At 40.9% G+C, this 15,876-nt stretch overlaps 1 protein-coding gene across 5 annotated transcripts in view; it reads left to right on the top strand.

Moving 5' to 3' along the window:
• The window catches only part of RBM47 (RNA binding motif protein 47), a 175,833-nt gene that overhangs the window by 12,550 nt on the left and 147,407 nt on the right, over positions 1-15,876 (top strand). The window lies entirely within an intron of this gene.

The raw sequence follows: 15,876 nt of genomic DNA, 5'->3' as shown, positions 1-15,876 counted from the left end.
GTGGGCATGGGTTTAGGGTGGGTTAATGTTGAAAATTTTTAAGTATAGTTTCAGCCATTAAGAATTGTCTAATTCAAATTAATCCTATATATATTTAATATTTCAGTATTATATGTTTGATATTTGCATTATATATTAACATATTGATATGCTATTGCTGCTGCTACTGCTAAGTCATTTCAGTCTTGTCCAACTCTGTGCAACCCTATGGACAGCAGCCCACCAGGCTCCTCTGTCCACGGGACAAGAATTCTCTAGGCAAGAATACTGGAGTGGGTTGCCATTTCCTCCTCCAGTTGATATGCTGCTGCTGCTGCTAGGTCGCTTCAGTCGTGTCGGACTCTGTGCGACCCCATGGACTGCAGACTACCAGGCTCCTCTGTCCATGGGATTTTCCAGGCAAGAGTACTGGAGTGGGGTGCCATTGCCTTCTCCGATTGATATGCTACTATATTATAAATATGAATATGCTAAGAATTAAATATTATATTTAATATATTTAGTGTAGAAGATATATTTAATATATATTGAATTTATATTAAATAGCACATTTAATATTGAAAAGTAAGTGTACATCATGCATGAACAAAGACTCATTCCATGTTATAAAAGATGAAAATATTACAACATGAAGTACAGTGGATTTCCTTGTGAGGTACAACCTCTTAGAGGCATGCAAATTCGTGCTGTAAATATTGGCACATACAAATGGATCCATTTAGGACATGCAAATGTATTTCTTGTCTCTTCCTTACCTAACCTGACGAGGGGTCTGTAGCACTTCTGCCTAGTAAATGAGTGAAAACTGGAAGCCAACATGGATACACTTTAAACTACATTGTGAAAGGCTGATTTGCATCTCTAGCAAATCCATTTTTTGAGCTTCTCGAGCAAGCGCTTGGGAATCCAATGACAAATAAGACATGAGGCTTTGGAGCTCGGAGGGCTGGAAGCTATATCTGTACCACCACAGCAAGCCCTCCTCCCCTACCAGTGGTTCTTCTAAAAATAAGAAGATTGAGCTTATATTTCCAAATTTGTAGAAATAAAACTATATTGTCTGAAGCAATAGAAAACTAGTCCAAAAAAGTAATGTTTTAGAAAGTCATAAACCATTACATTTGGGTGGAGGTAGGAGAGGAGGTTACAATGGATAATGTTTTGCAATCACGGCTATAGAAACTGTCAACGGCTGCAGCTTTTCATTCTGGTTTGTCAACGCCAGTGGTGCCCATGAGGTGTAATAAAATTTATTGTTGCTTAATTGGGACAAATGGTGTGGTTTTTGGTTTTGCATAAGATGGGTCACTGCTCAAAAGGATATGTAGTATCTGAAGATTTCACATTTATTTCAGTTTTGTTTTTAATAAGGAAAATACTTCGATGACAAATTATATATGTGTGTACCTACAGTAATCAATGATAGAAAAGGAGAGTCTTGTACTTGAGTAATTGCTTAACAGCTATCTGTAACTAAATATTTGAAGTTGAAAGTTAAAAACAGAAAATAATAATGGCTAACAATAATAGCTGACATTAAGGAGCGCCTACTGTAATGCCAGGCTTGACTTTATTTAATCAACAGAATCAACTGTAAGAATTAGGTCCTACTATTATCCTCATCTGGGCTTCCCTGGTGGCTCAGATGGTAAAGAATCTACCTGCAGTGTGGGAGATCTGGGTTCAATCCCTGGGTTGGGAAGATTCCCTGGAGGAGGGCATGGCAACCCACTCCAGTATTCTTGCCTGGAGACTCCCATGGACAGAGGAGCCTGGTAAGCTACAGTCCACAGGGTCACAAAGAGTTGGATATGACTGCATGACTAAGCACACATACATTATCCTCATCTAGCAGATATGGAAATGAAGGACTAACAGATAAAGCAGTGTGCTCAAGGTAAATAGTGGTCAGGATGTAGATTCTCATAAGGCTTCCTGAAGGAGGTTGGGTTTGGGAAAAATCCCTAGACCAGGACCGGTCTTCTTACCAAGATCAGCCCTTGGTTAACAGACTAGGGACTTTGGACATGGCATCTTATTTTATTGGCTTTCAACTTCCTTGCCTTTAAAATTGGATAGAAGGCAGGGGAGATTTGAGACATGTTTTGCACAGCCCCAAATTTCTCTTAAGTTTTTTTACTTTCATGGTTCAAATCTATAAAAGATCGCTATTCATAGGATTTCTAAAGAGAAGATCAAGATGGTGGGAGTAAATGAGGATGAGGGGTAGCGATGGTTTAGAAGGGCAGTCACCCTGACATTAAGTCACAGAAAGAAAACAGCTAGGTTATATGGCCTGTACAACAAATCTTACAAAGTTCTTAGAGGCTTGATTCTTCATTTCTGAATCCCATTTGAGGAATTGAATATTACTGATTTATATTCCCTGGTAGCTCAGCTGGTAAAGAATCCACCTGCAATGCAGGAGATTCCAGTTTGATTCCTGGGTCAGGAAGATCCTCTGGAGAAGGGATAGGCTACCTACTCCAGTATTCTTGGGCTCCTGGTGGTTCAGATGGTAAAGAATCCGCTTGTAATGCGGGAGACCTGGGTCCAGTCCCTGGTTTGGGAAGATCCTCTGGAGGAGGGCATGGCAACCCACTCCAGCATTCTTGCCTGGAGAATCTCCATGGACAGAGGAGCCTGGTGGTCTACAGTTCATAGGGTCACAAAGAGTCGGACACAAGTGAGCAACTAAGTGGGCAAGGTGGTTCTAGACCAGTGGTTCTCCACTGCAGGAGATTGTTGTCCAGGGGACATTTGGCAAATGTCTGGAGACATTATTGGTTGTCACAGTCTGGGAGGGGCGGAACACTACTGGCATCTCTGGAAGAGGCCAAAGATGCGTCTAAACATCCTGAAGCACACAGGAGAGCCCCTTACAATAAAAAATTATCTGACCCAAAATAGTGCCAAGATTTGGAAACCCTGTTCTAGGTGAGTCTTTACTCTCCACAACCATTACAGTCTGTACAACAAATAATGTTCTTGCCTTTATTATTATTTTTAAAAATTTTTATTTATTTATATTTATGGCTATGCTGGGTCTATGTTGCTGTGCAAGGGCTTTCTCGAGTTATGGCTTTCTCTAGTTACTCTAGTTGCAGCGTGCTGGGTTCTCCATGCAGTGGCTTCTCTTGTTGCAGAGCACAGGCTCTAGGCTCCCAGGCTTCAGTAGCTGCGGCTCTCAGGCTCTAGAGCTTGGTGCCAGTGTTTGCGGTGCAAGAGTCGCCCTGAGGCACGTGGGATTCTCTCAGACCAGGGATCGAACCCGTGTCCCCTGTATTGGCAGGCGGATTCTTTCCCTGGACCACCAGGGAAGTTCCTCATGTATTTTGCTGACATTTTCCTCTGAAGAAACTTTTTGGTTAGTATGTGATGTCCTATAGATTTAGGGGAAAAGGATAAATGCATTTAGGTTTACAGTTGTTCCTGGCCGAAGGAAGCTTAGTTTTTAACTAGTTTCCATAAGAAATTAATTACAATCAAAGAACACCTTTTTGTGTTATGCTAGGTCAGGTCATTTAAGGTCCCAAAAGCTCTACAAATACCCTGTTAGATCAGGGCCTTTGTTCCTGCCTCTAGCAGACTTCGTAGGATATATTTTGTATAGTGTAATTCGTGAATTTCTAATTACACTCTTTGAATGTCAGATTCAAACCCTAGATACCATTATCCAACACTCCACATATTATGGATTCATCATCAATGAATTCTTTCAAATTCCGGGACCTTATCTCCATTTCCCTCCTTTTACCCTTAAGATCAACTGGCTCAACCATTCCCTTCTCCAGGGGATCTTCCTGACCCAGGGATCAAACCTAGGTCTCCTGTATTGCAGGCAGATTCTTTACCATCTGAGCCACCAGGGAAGCCCCTACAATTTACTATGTCTTGTTAAAGAAGTACTTACTTTTCTTCCCTGTAAAGCTAACTTTCAGGCTTCTCAAGGTAGCGGATTTACCTGCACATGGCTCTCTTGACCCTTCATGCTTTTGACATGCGTCCTTTTCTTTCTCGGTCTTAATCTTTCTGTTCTGAAGAGGCTTGTGTCCTATCAGTTCAGTTCAGTTCAGTCTCTCAGTCGTATCCGACTCTTTGTGACCCCATGGACTGCAGCACGCCAGGCCTCCCTGTCCATCACCAACTCCCGGAGTTTACTCAAACTCATTCCATTGAGTCGGTGATGCCATCCAGCCATCTCATCCTCTGTCATCCCCTTCTACCACCTTCAATCTTTCCCAGCATCAGGGTCCTTTCAAATGAGTCAGTTCTTCACATCAGGTGGCCAGAGTATTGGAGTTTCAGCTTCAGCATCAATCCTTCCAATGAATATTCAGAACTGATTTCCTTTAGGATAGACTGGTTGGATCTCCTTGCAGTCCAAGGGACTCTCAAGAGTCTTTTCCAACACCACAGTTCAGAAGCATCAATTCTTCGGCGCTCAGCTTTCTTTGTAGTCCGACTCTCACATCCATACATGACTACTGGAAAAACCAGAGCTTTGACTAGACAGACCTTTGTTGGTACAGTAATGCTTCTTAATATGCTGTCTAGGTTGGTCATAACTTTTCTTCCAAGGAACAAGCATCTTTTAATTTCATGGCTGTAGTCAATCTGCAGCGATTTTGGAGCCCCCCAAAATAAAGTATCTCACTGTTTCCATTGTTTTGCCATCTATTTGCCATGAAGTGATGTGACTGGATGCCATGATCTTAGTTTTCTGAATGCTTGATTATTTTCATTGTTCCTCTCATGGCACTGGAAATGTAGATATATACATCTATGATATTTTTGTTATGATGAAAAGTTGTCCCGATTAACCTAAGATGATCTGTGGTTTTGCCCAAAAATCAACGCTTTCAAGTTTGCTTCCAAAACTCTTCTTCAAAATTCTATGTGATTTGCTGGCCTTTCTAGTAGTAATAACTTCAGCCATTTATTCATGGAGTAAAAGGTTCTATGTCAGGCATTGGAGATACAAAATGGATAAGAAATACTCTCAGTACTCTCAGTTCTTTTATTGTTGCTCATTTGGTTGTGCCGGATCTTAGTTGTTGCATTTGGGATCTTTCAGTCTTCACTGTGGTGTGCAGGATCTTTCAGCTGCAGCATGTGGGATCTAGTTCCCTGACCAGGGATCGAATCTGGTTCCCCCACTTTTGTGATAGAGGTATTTATTTATTCGTCCAGTGATTCACTGAAAACCATTTGTTTTGTGTACATTTATTGTGTCTATTACATTTGTGTCAAATACATTTATCTTCTAGAAATAAAAACAGATATGATTTAAAGGAGCTTATAGGCTAGTACAGACAGACTGACAACATTAAAAATGAGTGCCGTGAAATCTTCTAGATGCTGTTAGGGATCAGTAGCATCTGTTTAACCTGAGGAGGCGTATGCAGGGAAGAGGGAACCTTAGGAAACTCCTCATAAAGGTGAGACCTTTAATATACTTAACATTTACATAGCATGTGTTAAGTGCCTGCTCCTATCTTAAGCACTTTACAAAGATGAACTCATTTAATTCACATAAAAACACTATGAGGTACATACAATTATTATCTCCATTTTACACACTGGAAGACTGAGCTTCAGAGAGATCCAGTAACGTGGCTAGGGTTACATTGCTTGGTAAGGGCAGAACCAGATTTCAAAGCCAAGCAGTTTGGCTCTGGAATTAGCTGTGACTCCTTTGTTTTGTTTTGTTTTGTTTTAGTTTATTTATTTTTAATCGAAGAATAATTGCTTTACAATTTTGTGTTGGTATATACCATACTTCAACATGAATCAGCCACAGGTATACATATGTCCCCTCCCTCTTGAACCTTCCTCCCACTTCCCACCTCATTCCACCCCTCTAGGTAGATATGATTCTTGAGTCTTGAAAGAGACTCAGAGATATGAAAAACAGGTAGTTGCCAGTTAGAGGGAGAATCCCTAACCCCAGAAAGAGATGAAGCTGGAAGAAACTTTAGAAATAGAACTATATCTCATAGGCAAAACATGTAATTTATAGAAAATAAATAAAAATGGAAACTGAAAAAGAAGGAAAAATCACCTGGGTTCCTACTTGTTAAACTTTTTGTACCTTTGAATAGTGTGCTTGTGCTTTTTCACATAGTTGTCCTTGAACCATAAATGAAAGTCTGTATTACTTTCCTTCATGTTAGCTCACTTAATCCTTGCAGTGTCCCTGTAGTATTCGGGGTCTCCATTTTACAGAGGTGGACACTGAGGCTCACATGGGACAGTTCACATGGAACCCACAGTCTAACTCAGGCCTTCTAAATTGATGTTCTGATTTTTTTTTTTTCCTATTTCACACTTACCTTCTGAAACAAAGGTGGGTATAAGAAGAGGTGTGGAAATGTATCCAAACACTGCAGATAATTCACATTTTTCATGTCATCTTGTTTTTTCAACTCAGCGATGACAGTGGGATTAGCAGACTAACTCTAAGGAATGTTCATGTAAGACACTCGACTTCATCACTGCTGTCCTGCCTGCAGGGTTTCTGCTACTTGTGTTTACTTCATAACATGGATTCACCCAGAGTGTGGCTTCCTTGCCAGGATCTTAGAATTGTACCTGCCTTTACTAACAGCGGCTTTGGCAGGTCAATGGTTATCAGAGCAGAGATTGTCATTGCTCCAACAATCTCTAAGTTCAGGATTTGCATGTTTGCTGGGCACAAACAAGCCTAGTTGACAGGAGAGAAAAAGAATCCAAGTCTAAGCTAGTTTCAATCTCGATGGCAAAAGAAAGGGCTTTTTATGCTGTTTTGTACACAGTCTTAATACTCAACAGGGGTTGGGTCCCCGTGTTGGGGCATAAGATCTTTGGTCACTGGGTTGGTACTTTAGAGCCTGGACACTTGGGGACATTAAGTATTCTCCGAGTCTGCTCTTCCCGCAAATGGTAAGGTTCTACTTACTCTATCAGCAGGCATGGACTGGAGCAACTAGTGGGTACTGGTCATTCTGATAAATTCTGAGGAGTTGTAGATGAATCACCTACCCTCCCTGCCTTTCAGGCTGCTTACACTCCAGTGGGGACAGCTGATGTCTTCCAGTTCAGTTCAGTCACTCAGTTGTGTCCGACTCTTTGCAACCCCATGGACTGCAGCATGCTAGGCCTCCCTGTCCATCACCAGCTCCCACAGCTTGCTCAAACTCATGTCCATTGAGTCGGTGATGCCATCCAATCATCTCATCCTCTGTGGTCCCCTTCTCCTCCTGCCTTCAGTCTTTCCCAGCATCAGGGTCTTTTCCACGACCTCTCCCAACTTACTATAATATAACAGGGCACACGGTCTGGACAAGAGCTCCAGAGGAGGGGGTGCTCAGAAAGGAACAGGGTCTTTTACCTGAATTTTTAAAAAAATATTTTCTTTTTATTTATTTATTTGGCTGCACTGGGCCTTAGCTGCAGCAGGCAGGATCTTTAGTTGTGGCATGCAAACTCCCAGTTGTGGCATATGAGATCTAGTTCCCCAATCATGGATGGAACCCAGGCCCCATTGGGAATCTTAGTCTGTGGACCACCAGGTAGATACCTTAGCTAAATTTTGTAGTTGTTTTTGGAGATGTGATTCACATATCATAAATGTCACCATTTTTTTTTTTAAAGATATTTTTAACGCAGACCATTTTAAAAGTCTTTTGAATTTGTCACAACATTGCTTTTTTTATATATATTGGTTTTTTGGCCATGAAGCATGTAAAATCTTAGCTCCCTGCCCAGGATCAAACCTATACCCCCTGTACTGGAACGCAAAGTCTCTACCACTGGACCGCCAGGGAAGTCCCTAAATGTCACCATTTTTAAAGTGTTAAATTCAGTGGTTTTTAGTGTATTTCACAAAGTTGTGCAATCTAATCCCACCATCTAATTCCAGAACATTCTCATTATCCAAAAAAGAAATCCTGTGCCTCTCAAGTAGTCATTCCTTGTTTCCCTTCCCCCCCCCCCGCCCCCCCACTGTCAACCACTAATCTACCTTCTGTCTCCACGTATTTACCTGTTCTGGACATTTTATATAAACAGAATTATATAATATGTGACCTTTGTGTCTGGCTTGTTTCACTTAGCCTGTATGTTTTCAAGGTTCATCTATGTTATAGCATATATCAATGTTTCATTCCTTTTTATAACTGTAAATATTCCCTTGTATTAACATATTTTGTTTATCCATTCATCAGTTGATGGACATTTGGTTTCAGCTGAAGTTTGAATAAATGGACAAGGGTTTGCATGGCATAGAAAGGAGGGTGTATTTTATGGCAGATAAAACCCATCATATAAATTAACACATAAGTATGTGCTGTAGTACCTGTTGAGTGCCAGGCGCATTTCACATCCTCATTACAACCCAGTGAGGTGGCAAATAAAGCAGAAAGACAGTTTGCCCAGGTTACCAGCCTGCTGTCAGTCAGGTTACCAGATAGAGAGCTGGGGACCAAATCCAGGCAGCCAGGCTTTGGAGTTCACTGTTCAACCACCTAGATATGCTGTGAAGCTAGGGTCGTGGGACAAGACAAGCCTGTTCTGAAGAACTGTCTATGGCAAGAGGGATGCAGGAGAGTGAGATAAATGAGGCCAGAGACTGAGTATCCTGTACTCAACAATTGTCTTTGTGAAAGACACATCTGTCTGCATCATTCCCCTATTTTAAAACTGCCTCTAGTTCTATGTTAGTTTCCCAATGCCAGTCATTGCTTACTGCCTTTATAATTTTCCCCCTATATTTTACCCGAATAAGTGTTTAATTTTTTCTTTAAATCAGCTCACTTTTGTTTTTGCTTAGGTACATTTATTTAAAGTGGAACTTTATCTCCCTACATTAACCGGAAAACTAGTATTTTTCTAATGCACATTTAAATTCGCCAAACCATTAGATTGAAGTGCCTCCACTTATTAGCACCTAAAAGCAGCTTGCACACCAGTAGGATGTGTCATATTTATTGAGAAATTGAGGCTTGCAGGGTGAGGTTTGGACACTGTATGGGCCCTTCAGAACCCTGCTCCAGTCCACGCTCCAGCCGCGTGTGTGGCTTGTCACCACAGTGCCCCGTGGAGCTGTCACATCAAACATGCTTCCCCTCTTCTTGAACTCATGCTTTTTCATTACAATTTGTTGTTCTTTTGACTGTCCTTCCTTTTCTCTCTCCATTCTTTCTTATCACCAGCTCATAAAATTCCTCCCTTCTTAAGTCTTCCCATATCCTCCAGTTCTCCAGAACTTGGCTCTAAGATGTCTTACTTTGCTGTTACTTTTTTAGTGTGTCCCTGTCAGATTTGAGGTGCTTCAAGGCTGGGAACTTTACTTGTTAAATGAGTCAATGATTGATGAAGGCCAAAGAGGAAAGACCTTGATTGTGACGGTGTTATGAATGACATTTCCAAATCACAGAATGTTTTGAAACAAACATGATCGATTCTGTTTTTAACAAAACTAAGTGGGGTTTGTTGTATGAGATCAAATGAAAGAGTAAGATCCTGGAAGCAGGGAGAGGAGATATAAAATAAGCACTGATTAAAATGCCAGGTGCCTAAAAGAGGACCCACTAAACCTGAAAGTATCTATGCTTTATGAGCCAGCAGTTTCACTCCCAGGTATGTTCCCAGCAGAAATCTGTTACATATGTTCACCAGAAGGCAAGTTTCACAATGCCCTTAGAAGCATCATTAAAAATATCCCCAAACTGGAAGCAACCGAGATATCCATCAATAGTGGAATGAATTTTAAAAAATAGAATACTATATACAGTGAGAATGAGCAGCTATTACTGCATGTAAAAATGTGTTCACAGTTCACAAACCTGATTTTTAGTGAAAGAACCCTGGCTTAATAAAATATATGAGTCCCTTTTACCTTAAGTTCAAAAAGAGACATGTCTATGGAATTAGAAGTCAGGATAGCTGTCAACCTTGGCTGAATGATGACTAGAAGGGGACGTAAGAGGGACCTCTAGGGTTCTGGTGACATGTGTTCGGTTTGTGAAATTCATTGAGAAATACTCTTTTAATCTGTGCATTTTCTGTACATATGAAATGCTTCAATAAAGTTTATATTTTAAAACATACGAAGAAAATAAAAGCAATTAACAAAGGATTTTTAATTTTTTTAATAATTTTATTTTTGGCTGTGCTGGGTTTTCGTTGATGCACGGGCTTTTCTCTAGAGGCGAAGAGTGGGGACGACTCTTCATTGCAGTGTGCGGGCTTATTGCAGTAGCTTCTCTTGTCGCAGAGCACAAGCTCTACCATGTGGGTTTTGGTAGCTGTGGCTTGTGGCCTCAGTGGTTGTGGATCCTGGGCTCTAGAACGCAGGCTCAGTAGTTGTGGTGCACAGGCTTAGTTGCTCTGAGGGATGTGGGATCTTCCTAGACCAGGGATCGAACTCGTGTCTCCTGCATTGGCAGGTTGATTCTTTATCACTGAGCCACCGAGGAAGCCCCCAAAAAGAATTTTTTAAATTAAAACGTCTTGTTCCAGAAAGAAATAAACAGCAAACTATGAAAACTAAGTAGAGAAACTAATAATGGTGAATCTAAGATCCTGAGCTGCTTCTCTTCGTTTTCATTTGGCTTCATTGTCTTGGAATTTATTACCTGCCATGATTTTGCTGTAAAAGTAATAACTACTAAGAAAAAGGCATTTTGTTTTACAACATATGAACCATATGGAGTCATTATTCTATTTCATCTTTAGAACATCTCTGTGAGGGTTCATTATTATCCCTATTCTCCAGATGAGGAAGCTGAGGCCCAGAGAGATTTCTTAATGTGCCCCAAGTCACAGGACTAGTAAGTGCCTGAACTGAAACTATTCCTCTAAGTCCTGTCTGACTCAGGGCCATCTGGGAATGGCACTTGTACTTGAACTTTGGGTCTCCAGGAAGAGAGAGGAACAGAGGAAGTTGGCACTAAGGGAGGGAGAATGGTGCGCCATCTACATGATAAATCCACCATGGAGCTTTGTAACTCTTTGTGTCAAGTCAACCAACAAGTAAAGCAAAACTTTTTTGACACGTGAGTTAAATTAATTGTTCTTTTCTGCCTAAATAATTAAGGGCTTATGTACAAATTAAATGACCTCAAGTTAATAGAGAATGCCATTGACTTGATTGAGTTGTAATTGAAAATGTTTTTGGCTGCTTCCAGTTAGCTTTCAGTAAGCAAAATTGTCCATGGGTGGACATCTAGCATTTTTCAGCTGGACAGGACCACAGGGGCTTTCTGGTTCGACATTCCATCCAATGTAGGAATGCTTTTGCAGCATTAGTGATAATCATGCTCTGATAACATGTGCACTGAGAGCATGCAAGGGACCAGGTGCTCATTACAGCTGCCAGAGTTGCTATTGTTAATATTCCTATTTTACCGATGAGCAAGTAGACTTTGAGAGGTTAAGCAGCTTTCTCTAGAACACAGAGGTGATTATAGCCAAACAGATCCAGACACAGGTCTTTCTGACTCCAAACTTGCAGGGTTTTGTTGCTGTGCTTCCTGTTTCTGTCTTGGCCTTGAATTCTTACAGTGGTGGGTGCATCGTCATGATACCTCATCCATGAGACACTTCAGGCTAAGAATGGAGAGCCCTACTAGGAAGCCCTTATATCTAGCTAGAATCTTCCTTCTCTATGCAGGAATGGAAAACTGAAAATGATGTAATAGGATAAAAGAATAAATTAGCCTATTTATAAAAACTTTCATCTATATAGGGCCTAGTTTTGCTCTCAAGAGTAATACTGCTTAAGATTCCTTGTTTTGGGTGAAAGTCACCTCTCCAGAATTTTTTTTTTTTTTAAGTTAATCAATTAAGTAATTTTTGCCACACTGTGCAGCTAGTGGAATCTTAGTTCCCTGACCAGTGATCAAACCTGAGCCCTAGGCAGTGAAAGTGCAGAGTCCTAACCACTGGACCACCAGAGAATTTGGTCTCCAGAAATTTTAAGTGAGGGGTTACATTAGTCTGTAATTTTCAGAATGATGCAAGGGCTTCAATTATCTCTTTTTTTTTTTAATTAAAAAAATTTATTGAAGGATAATTATAATATCGTGTTGATTTCTGCCATACATCAACATGGATCAGCCGTAGGTTCAGTTGTCTCTTGGTGTACATTAAACTATTCTGATTTCCTAGTAGATCAAGCAACCACCAATGAATACCTGTCATCTCTTGTGATTCGGGCATTGCTCAGCAGGGAGATTCTTCATGTGGATATATACATCAAAAGGGACTTGTTGGTGTTGATCAATTTGTGGCTTGTCTGGTCCAAGAATCCAAGACGGCTTCTCTCACATGTCTGGCACCTTGGCAGGGATAATCTCAAACCTCTTCATAAGGTCTCTCCTACAGGGTAGTTGAACTTCTTCATGTCAGCCAGGCACTCCAAGGGTGAGTGTGCCCAGAGAGGACATTAGAGCTGCCAGCCTCTGCAGACCTGGGCCTGGAACCTCGCACAGGGTCACTTTCAGGTCAAAGCAGGCACAGAGCCTACCCAAATTCAAATGGAGGAAAACACACTCCTCCATTCAGTGGGAGGAGTGTAACAAAGGCTCTGTGGTAATTTTTAATCTTCTGTACTAAGGATCAGCCTAACTTAATCCCCATTTTCCTGGGTTGGAGGTGGTACTTGCTGTTTGGGTTCTGAAGTTCTCCTGCTGAATTTATTGCTTTCTCTTTTAGGGGGTATCAGAACTTTAGGAATATCTTTTTCTAATAATTATTTTAGTTATAGAGCACAATCTTTGTCAGTTCTAATTATTTGCTGAAGTTAAAGATGATGAACTTATTGGTATCAGAGCCCTATAAGGATAGATTCTCCTTCTGACTGACAGACAGAAGACATGCTGATATAATACATTTGCAGGTAAAGCACAGAACAGAAGTATGCTGGAGAGTGGGTAGAAAAAGAATATAGAAACCCTAAGTCAAAAGGTTTTTATAAATAGTTTAATTTATTGCCTTATCCTATTACATAATTTTCAGCTTTTCATTCCTGCAGAGCATTTGTGATGTTTTGATTCTTTAAAACAGCATTTTAAAAGTTCTGTAGTTTTGGTCAATGATGCTTGTTTTCCAGTATAAACTGAGGCAAAATTCAATGGTTATTCCGCTACTTATATTAGTAGAAGGAGTTAATTGAAATTATTTCTAATCTTTTGATCCCTGTCACACTACTCTGCTATGCAATAATACACAAAAGAATTTTCAGAAAGCAACTGTTGGGGACCTAGCATAGCTCCCTGCCTTAAAAATGTGCCATTTTGTGAAGTTGTATTAGCAATTTGTATACTAAATTGACCACAAGGTGCTGTTTTAGAAAACAGAAAGTGCTTTAGGCAGAAATAAAATCAAGATGTTTTGGATAAGAGATGTGAATACATTGTTGCCAGGTACCTAGTTCTTTGTGCTTGAGATCCTGAGGGAAACTCATGTAGCAGTTCAAAAGTTGAGAAAAGCTTTTCATGGGTAAATGTTGTTTGTTTATTTGTTACTGATATAGTCATTAGTGCAAACAGAAATGAACTGGAGCACACTCATTTTATATGCCTTCTCTTTTACTTCTATTGAAATATTTCAGACCTACTGAAAAGTACAAGGAATGGTACTTTTCCAAATACCCCTGTGTCCACGGGCCAACATAAGGAATAAAACATGAGAGAACTGAAGCCCTTTGCAAACTGCACCCAATCCCAATCCCCTTCCTCCCTTCACAGGAGGGGTCTCACCCAAAATGTAGGGATTATCACTCCCTGGCATGGCTTCTTGCCTTTACTATAATACATATGGTATAAACCCATATATAACCTATTGGCTTACTTAATGGTTAGGGAAAAAAATCAAAAGAAGAATAATCTTTTGTGACACCTGAAAGTCATATGAAGTTCAAATATCAGTTCCATAAATAAAGTTTTATTGGCATACAGTGTAAAAACATACTGTCCCTGGTTGCTTTTGTGTGACTTGGCAGCTCTGAGTGGCTGGAATGGAAACTGTATGGCCTGCAATGCCTAAAATATTTACTATTTGATCCTTGCAAAAAAATATTTGCCGACCCCTTGTCCGGCGCGCGCACACACACAATAAACACAGAGTACATAATTTGGCTAGAGAAAGATTGATGTGGAGGTCTGTGTGCCTTGGCTGGGAGCAGGCCCAAGTGGACAAAAAGCTTTTTTTTTTTTTTTTAAATATTTATTTGGCTGCACTAGGCTTTAGTTGCAGCTTGTGGAATCCAGGTCCCTGACTAGGGCACCCTCCTTAGCCCCTGGATCACCAGGGAATTCCCTCTCTGGTTTCTTGACAACAGCAGTGATGGACCATTCCCCTCCCATCCCCCCTCCCCCAGATGATTACATTTTGTTCCTCTGCTCTAAGCTTCTTTTCCTCTTACACTTGCTTTCCCCACCCCCATGCCTACAAAACCAGCAAATTCTGTTTGTCCTGTGACAGAAAGAACAGCTCCAAGGATCACCTCCTCCCTCCAGAAAGTTCTCGGCTTAGCAGTGTGCTAACTGTCTCTTCATTTGGCACATTGAGTTCCCTTGGACTTGCCTTGTCTTCTTTCTCCTAGAGTTCTGGCTTATTGTATCCTAAGAGATTATGTCCACACCAGCTGCAGACACAGGCAGAGGTCAGCAAAGAGTAATTGAACAAATGCCCTTTTAAACATAAATTTATAAAAAGTTGATGAGGAATTTCAGTTCCTTTTGCAAAAATAATGATACCTCTTGCTTGTTTTTTTAACAATGGATCTTTTCCTTTCCTAAGCCAGAATTAAACAGATATTTGTTCCAACTTGATGATTTCCTCTTCTAATAATAGATGAATAATGGATGGTGCTGTGCACTCCAGGGGTGTCCCATGGCAAGCTTCATGGACACTGAAGCCAGGTAGCCTGTCTGTTATTGGGGAGACTCTAGAGATCCCTTGGGATAGAAGAGGGGAATAGCAATCTGGGGTGTCTGCCACAAAAGTTAGAATACAGAGAGCAATGATACAGTCTTCGTTCTGAAGGAGCTTTTAAGTAAGTGAAATAAAAACTGAACAATAGAAAATGATAAATACTACAGGGTAAATACAAAGTAGAATGTGATAAAGACTGTAAGAGAGGTACAGAAAAGTTACTGGATTGGAAGGGATAGAGAGATGATTTCCTTCTGGGGACAATCCGAAGGACTTCCTGAAGGAGGTGGCAGGGGAAAACAACAAGGGTTTGGATCAATTTAATTTAGAGCAAGAATTTTCTCGGCCATGGGGACAGCATGAAGAAAGGCACTGAGGCAGAGATACTCAGATCAGATCAGATCAGATCAGTCGCTCAGTCGTGTCCTACTCTTTGTGACCCCATGAATCACAGCATGGGGTCGCAAAGATATTAGGTGGCAAATAGATAACAGATCAGTCTGACCTTCTGTGAAGGGAAATAGAGAGATGAGCAGGGGAATGAAGCAGACTGTCTGGTGAGGCAAGGCCTTGAATGCCAGGCAGAGGAGTTTGGTAGCCATGACCGTTTATCTACTCCTGCTTGAAATAGAAGTGCCTGTAGAATGATTAGAGTCTGAGCTCTGGCTTCTGTTCTAGAAGACTGCTGTGCCACAAGACCTTGACTTTTCCTGTCTGGGTCCATTGTCACTCCACGCAGATTTGCTGTCTCAGTACGGAAGATGTTAAAGACGCTGGAATGCGCTGTTTCACAGAATGCCTCCAAAAGAGCCAATCTGAGCAGATTGTGTAAGGGCCCCCATCGCTCCATTATCATTTCAAATCAGGAGAAATATCCCTGACTATAGCGGAATTTGCTGTCCTTTGTGTTCCTCACTTTTCCACAGTTCTGGTCAGAAAAGAGGCCAGAGTGGA

This window comes from Bubalus kerabau, chromosome 7 (genome assembly GCF_029407905.1).
Source record: "Bubalus kerabau isolate K-KA32 ecotype Philippines breed swamp buffalo chromosome 7, PCC_UOA_SB_1v2, whole genome shotgun sequence".
In the NCBI taxonomy this organism is placed as follows: Eukaryota; Metazoa; Chordata; class Mammalia; order Artiodactyla; family Bovidae; genus Bubalus; species Bubalus kerabau.
This window is presented reverse-complemented; position numbering and strand designations above follow the sequence as displayed.